We start from the raw sequence: 6,806 nt of genomic DNA, 5'->3' as shown, positions 1-6,806 counted from the left end.
TTCTTCTGCCTTTCTCTTGTGTCTCTCCAAATCTATGTCAACAGCTCCTCCCAGTTCAGGACTCTCTTTTCAAGTCAAGTCCATCCCACAGGTGGGATTAATAAGCTCTGGGTTTTAACACAATCAATTTGAAAACCAAGCCAATACAGGGGAATCTTTATATTCCATTACTATCACAACAGGTAAAGCTCCTCCCTTCCCCCAAGTACTAGCACCAATCTCAAAACTCGAAGGGAGACTAGAAAAGTCCTCATTCACATCTATGTTGGGGGCAGGGAGGGAATTTAGGGAGCCATTCCATATGGCTGACAATTAAAAACAAAGGAACAAGTATTAAGGCAGAAGATACAAAAAGTTTTTTTAAGGATTACATAATTTACACTTAAAGCCATACTAGTACATCCCCCCTCCCCCTCCCTCTCGGGATCTGTTTGTTACATTGCTCCTTGACAACCTTCACAGAGGCCTGTAACTGTCACAATGCATTAGATGGTATTTGGAATGACTATTTAAAAAAAACAAATGTACAATCAGAGTCCTGAAGACTCCCTGGAGAACTTTGGGGATGTTTGCCCTCCAACATACCTAGACTGCTCATCACCTTCACCGTTCCAGTTTTTAAATCCTGAGTCAAGTGCCAAAAAACCCCCCAACAAAACACAAAAACAAAGCCATGCCAATCTCATCTCTTTTTTTGGGCAATTATCATGTCATCATGTCACACCCTTTGACAAAAATAAAAATAAAAAAACAACACAAACAGTCCCATTTAGAAGTATTTGTGGTGGACAATGGAGGGCCCAGATTCATCATACTCCTGCTTGCTGATCCACATCTGCTGGAAGGTGGAGAGAGATGCCAGGATGGAGCCTCCAATCCAGACAGAGTATTTGGCTCAGGCAGGGCAATGATCTTGATTTTCATTGTGCTGGGAGTTAGGGCTGTAATCTCCTTCTGCATCCTGTCAGCAATGCCTGGGTACATGGTGGTACCACCCGACAAAACGGTGTTGGCATACAAATCCTTACGGATGTCAACATCACATTTCATGACTGAGTTGAAGGTAGTTTCGTGGATTCCACAGGATTCCATACCTAAGAAAGATGGTTGGAAGAGAGCTTCTGGGCACCAGAACCTCTCGTTGCCAATGGTGATAACCTGACCATCAAGGAGCTCATAGCTCTTTTCCAGAGAGGAGCTGGATGCAGCAGTGGCAATCTCCTGCTCAAGGTCTAGGGCGACATAACACAGCTTCTCCTTGATGTCACGCATGATTTTCCTCGAAGCTGTGGTGGTGAAACTGTACCCTCTTTTGGTCAGGATCTTCATGAGGTAGTCTATCAGATCACGGCCAGCCAGATCCAGATGGAGGATGGCGTGGGGAGGGGCATAACCTTCATAGATGGGCACAGTGTGGGTCACACCATCACCAGAGTCCATCACAATACCAGTGGTACGACCAGAGGCATACAGGGACAGCACAGCCTGGATGGCAATGTACATGGCTGGGGTATTGAAGGTCTCAAACATAATCTGAGTCATCTTTTCTCTGTTGGCTTTGGGGTTCAGGGGGGCTTCTGTGAGCAGCACAGGGTGCTCTTCAGGGGCCACATGGAGCTCGTTGTGGAAAGTATGATGCCAGATCTTCTCCATGTCATCCCAGTTGGTGACAATACCATGTTCAATGGGGTACTTCAGGGTCAGAATACCTCTCTTGCTCTGGGCCACAGCCCCCACATAGCTGTCTTTCTGGCCCATACCCACCATCACACCCTGATGTCTGGGGCACCAAACAATGGAAGGGAAGACAGCCCGAGGGGCATCGTCTCCTGCAAAGCCAGCTTTGCCCATTCCACAGCCATTGTCAACAAGGAGAGCAGCAATAACATCATCCCTGGTGAGCTTTGAAGTGCCAAGTTTAAACCCTTAAGAGAAGAGAGGAGGTGGTGTCACACCTGGAGGCAGGGGGAGGCAAGTGCATGATGGGTGGAAGAGCTCACAGCTCTGGAGTGCTTTCTTCACACCAAGTCTGTGAGATGGGGAGTACAAGTATGATTATCCCTATTGTACAGATGAGGAAATAAAGGCTCCAAGAGGTTATAACCTTTAAGTTATTGGTGGATGGAGAAGAAAAATACATTGACCAAGATATATTTGACTTGCTGAGGCAAGAGGGCTACCTGAAGGATAAAGGGTACAGGCCTGAGAAGAGGATATGAGAGCCAGTGTGGAATGTATCAATTGGAATTGGTAGAGGCCTTCCATCGAGCCATGGGCCTTTAGGCCTCAAAGCATTCTGCTCTAGGAATGGTGTAGCCACCCTTCCATTTTAAGGGCCAAACAAGAGGGGAGGGGGGCCATGTAGAGCATTAGTATCAGTTGGGGCAAGCAAAGAAGTATCCCCAAGAAAAAGGCCTGAACTTTAGAAAAGTGTCTTGAATAGATTAAAGTTTCAACCCCCTAAACTCCTGGCATTTTGGTTTCCTAATCTCTAGCAGAATCGCTTAGTTTTGAGGGTTATACCATGGGAGAAGGGTTTCCCCCTTCAGCCCTTCAGATCTAAATAAACCTCCAGCACAGGTAGTTTACCTACCCAATTAGGCTTTGGGATTTGAGGATTATGTCTTCTCTTGGCAGGCCTTGGGCCTCCCTTCCCCTTCCTCAGGCAAGGATTACCCAAACTGCCAATCTTTACCTGGGGATTTCCCTAATTACTGCTTTATGCCCTTTAGTTTTTATTAATTCCTCTTATAAACTCCTCAAACAGAAAGAAAAAGAAGACAAGTCAGCAAACACACATATAATAGCTCAGATTTCTGTAGTGCCTTAAAGTTTCCAAAGGCCTTAAGGCTGACACTGCTTGCAATAACATTCTTTTTTTTAAATTAATTTTAAAAAATTGTTTGTTTCCTTTTAGTTTACAGGATTCAATTCCACAATTCCTTGAGTTTCACATTTTGTCCCCCTCCCCCCCACCATGGCGGCTTATAGTCAAGTATAGGATCTGTAAATACTTTCACATCATACATTAGTCAGGTTATAAAGAGGGGTTGTATCAGATGGAATGAAAAATGGTAAAGAGGACATAAAACCAAACAAGAAAAGGAAAAAGATCAGGTATTTTGCTTCCATCTGGATATAAACTCAGTTCTTTCTAGTTCTTTCTCTGGATGCACACATTTCTCTCCATCATGAGTCTTTTGGGATTGACTTATATCACTGCATTGCTGAGAAGAGTCTAGCCTATCAAAGTTGGTCATCACACATACACTGTGTTTGTAATTGTGTACAAATTTCTCCTGGTTCTACTCTTCTCACTCAGCATCAGTTTGTATAAGCCTCTCCAGGTAAATATGAAGACCATCTGCTCCTTGTTTCTTATAGCACAATAGTATTCCATAACATGCATATACCACAACTTGTTCAGCCATTCCCCAATTGATGCGCACCCCCTTAATTTCCAATTCTTTGCCACCACAAAAAGAACTGCTATAAACATTTTTGTACATATGGGCCTTCCTCCTACTTCTATGATGTCTTTGGGATATAACCCTAGGAGTGGTATTGCTGGGTCAAAGGGTATGAAAGTATTTATAGCCCTTTGGGCATAATTCCAGATTGCCCTCCAGAAAGGCTGGATCAGTTTATAACTCCACCAGCATTAGTGTTCCAATTTGCCCACATCCTCTCCAGCATTTGTCATTTTCCTGTTTTGTCATCTTAGCCAATCTGACTGGTGAGATGTGGTACCTCACAGTTGTTTTGATTTGCATTTCTCTAATCAATGGTGACTTAGAGCATTTCTTCATGTGCTTATAGATATCTTTAATTTCTTTCTCTGAAAACTGCCTGTTCATATCCTTTGACCATTTATCAATTGGGGAATGACTTGTATTCTTATAAATTTGACTCAATTCTCTGTATATTTTAGAAATGAGTCCTTTGTCAGAGACATAGGTTATAAAGATTCTTTCCCAATTTCCCACCTCCCTCTTAATCTTGGTTACATTGGCTTTGTTTGTACAGAAGCTTTTCAATTTCATGTAATCAAAATTATCCATTTTACATTTTATAATGTTCTCTAATTCTTGTTTAGTCATAAAGTCTTTCCCTCTCCACAAATCTGACAGGTAAACTATTCCTTGTTTTCCAAGACTTACAGTATCAACCTTTATACCTAGATCATGCACCCATTTAGACTTGATTTTAGTATATGGTGTTAGATAATGGTCTATGCCCAGTTTCTGCCATACTATATTCCAGTTTTCCCAGCAGTTTTTGTCAAATAGTGAGTTCTTATCCCAAAAACTAGGGTCTTGGGGTTTATCAAACAATAGATTACTATAGTTGTTGACTCCTAAATCTCATGTGCCTAATCTATTCCATTGACCCACTCCTCTGTTCCTCAGCCAGTACCAAGTAGTTTTGATGACTGCTGCTTTATAATACAGATTGAAATCTGGTATAGGGAGTCCACCTTCCCTAGCATTTCTTTTCATTAATTCCCTTGATATTCTTTTTTTTTTTTGGCCTTTTGAAGGACAATTGGGGTTAAGTAACTTGCCCAAGGTTACATGGCTAGTTTTTTTGTGTGGGTGTTAAGTGTCTGAGGCCAGAACTGAACTCAGGGGGCCAGTGCTTTACTCACTGCACCACCTAGCTGCCCCCATTCCCTTGATATTCTGGACCCTTTATTCTTCCAAATGAATTTTGTTACTATTTTTTCTAGCTCTATAAAGTAGTTTTTTGGTAAATTAATTGGTATGGCACTAAATATATAATTTAATTTAGGTAAAATTGTCATTTTTATTATATTAGCTCGACCCAGCCACGAGTAATTGATATTTTTCCAATTAGTTAGAAAGTGTTTTGTAGTTGTGGTCATATAGGTCCTGGGTTTTTTTGGCAGGTAGATTCCCAAGTATTTTATAATGTCTACAGTAACTTTAAATGGGAGTTCTCTTTCTATCTCTTGCTGTTGAATTTCATTGGAAATATATAGGAATGCCAAGGATTTATGTGGGTTTATTTTATATCCTGCAACTTTGCCAAATTTATTTATTGTCTCAAGTAGTTTTTTACTTGATTCTCTAAGTATATCATCATATCATCTTCAAAGAGTGATAGCTTGGTCTCTTCTTTGCCTAATTTGATTCCTTTGATTTCTTTTTCTTCTCTAATTGCTACTGCTAACATTTCTAGGACCAGATTGAAAAAGAGGGGTGATAGTGGACACCTTTGTTTCACCCCTGATCTTATGGGAAATGCTTCTAGCTTCTCCCCATTACATATAATACTTGCTGATGGCTTTAAATAGATGCTTCCTATTATTTTAAGGAAGGCTCCATTTATTCCTATACTTTCTAATGTTTTTAATAGGAATGGATGTTGTATTTTGTCAAAAGCCTTTTCTGTATCTATTGAGATGATCATGTGGTTTCTGCTAGTTTTATTGTTGATATGATCAATTATACTGATGGTTTTCCTAATATTAAACCATCCTTGCATTCCTGGAATAAATCCTACCTGATCAAAGTGTATTATTTTTCAGACAAGTTGCTGTAGTCTTTTTTTTTTTTTTAAAGCAATCGGGGTTAAGTAACTTGCTCAAGGTTACACGGCCAGGTGTTTCTGGGTGGGTGCTAAGTGTCTGAGCCCGGGATTTGATCTCCAGGTCTTCTCAACACTGGAGCCGGTGCTCTTACTAGCTGTGCTACCTGGCCGCCCTATGCTGTAGTCTTTTTGCTAGTATTTTATTTAGAATTTTTGCATCTATATTCATGAGGGAGATTGGTCTATAATTTTCTTTCTGTTTTATCTCTTCCTGATTTAGGTATCAGTACCATATTTGTGTCATAAAAAGAATTTGGTAGGGCTCCTTCACTAATTTTCCCAAATAGTTTGTAGAGTATTGGAATCAATTGTTCTTTAAATGTTTGATAGAATTCACTAGTAAATCCATCTGGCCCTGGAAATATTTTCCTAGGGAGTTGACTGATGGCTTGTTCAATTTATTTTTCTGAGATGGGGTTAAGTAATTTACTTCCTCTTCAGTTAATCTGGGCAACTTGTATTTTTGTAAATATTCATCCATTTCCCTAAGATTGTCAAATTTATGTGCATACAATTGGGAAAAATAATTCCTAATTATTGTTTTGATTTCCTTTGCAATAACATTCTTCCCATTTTATGGGGAAGAAAGGTGAAGCTCAGGGAAGTAGAGATACAGTTAGTAATTGACAAAAATGAAGTTCCATAAGTAGTAAAGCCAGGATCCAAACCCACGTCTGCTGACTTGTTATTTCAGTGTTCTGTCAACTGTAGACCATGTTGCCTCTCTCTTGTTCAAGAGACCAATCAATCCTTTCAGTCCTGGGCTTCTAATGAATTTAGCAAATTGGTTAGTGTATAGAAAGCTGTGAGAGATGGGTCGGGTCTTGAATTAAATATTCTGAGGACAGAAAATTGGAGGGATGAACTTTATGATTTTTCTCCTGTCTGATTTCAGTCTGATGATATCGGGTAAGGGGTAGGGAGGGTGGCCATGTGATGGATGCACATTAGGGCAGCAGTACCACCTGCTGGATACAGTACTAGCCTTGAAATCAGGAAAACCAGGGTTCAAATCCTGGATCTAAAACATATTGGCTTTGTTACCCTGGACATATCACTTAACCTCTCAGTGACCCTAGCCAATTCTTGAGACTAAGTTATAGAAAAATTGCTGCTTTTTGTGAAGGATACTGGTGGGTTTTCTCTTTAAGTTTTATTGGTGCCTTTTGTTTTAATACAAAGTCTTATATTTC

The 6,806-nt window shown here is 40.4% G+C and overlaps 1 pseudogene; it reads right to left on the bottom strand.

The window, feature by feature from the left end:
- Positions 1–341: 341 nt before the first annotated feature.
- On the bottom strand, positions 342–1,851 carry LOC138142106 (actin, cytoplasmic 2-like; annotated as a pseudogene).
- Positions 1,852–6,806: the final 4,955 nt, after the last annotated feature.

This window comes from Petaurus breviceps, unplaced genomic scaffold (assembly GCF_028583685.1).
Source record: "Petaurus breviceps papuanus isolate PSGF00001 unplaced genomic scaffold, PetGlider_PUasm1.0 90535, whole genome shotgun sequence".
Classification (NCBI taxonomy): Eukaryota; Metazoa; Chordata; class Mammalia; order Diprotodontia; family Petauridae; genus Petaurus; species Petaurus breviceps.
Note: the sequence above shows the minus strand (reverse complement) of the source record. Positions and strands in the feature narration are given on the sequence as shown.